The following is a 628-nucleotide window of genomic DNA, read 5'->3' as shown; positions in this document are numbered from 1 at the left end:
CACATTGTTCATGTGTGTAATTCTGTGCCTTGTCTGTAACTGTGCCCCAAAGGTAAGACTTGTTTTAAAAAAAAAAATTGTCCACAGAGTTGAAAATGTTCGTCTACTTGTATTTCTGGACTCTTTGTTCATTTGTATACAGGTTTATTGCCCTGTCGTCAATGTGACATTAACCCTTGACTTAGAGAAAGTATGTTCTGAAACAACAGCTGTTTCTGGCTAACAGTGGCCGTAACCGTTCCGCCTGAAAACTGTTAACCATAAACACTAACCATACTGCATTAGAACAAAACAAAAAAAAACAAACAAACAACCAACAAACAAAACGTTTAACCCACTCCGACCAATAGTTGCCAAAGAGCCAACTACCTGACTGACAGCGTCTGTGACGATGCTAACCGCTCTCTCCGCCACTTCTCCTACCAGTTCATCCAGAAAGGTGTTTTAGCCTATAGGGAAGCGCGTGGCCCGCCTGCCTGTCCCTGCACGCTCTCCCAGCTAGCTGTAGACATAACTCACTCGTGCTTTCCTGCGCATGCAGCTGTGACATTGTTCCTACGCCTGACTCACCCACACATAACGTCTCCAGCCTTCTCACGCCACTCGCACCGCGCTCATGTGAGCCTCC

This window comes from Brachyhypopomus gauderio, chromosome 18, assembly GCF_052324685.1.
Source record: "Brachyhypopomus gauderio isolate BG-103 chromosome 18, BGAUD_0.2, whole genome shotgun sequence".
Taxonomy (NCBI): domain Eukaryota; kingdom Metazoa; phylum Chordata; class Actinopteri; order Gymnotiformes; family Hypopomidae; genus Brachyhypopomus; species Brachyhypopomus gauderio.
The sequence above is the reverse complement of the archived record's forward strand: the minus strand, read 5'-3'. Positions refer to the sequence as shown.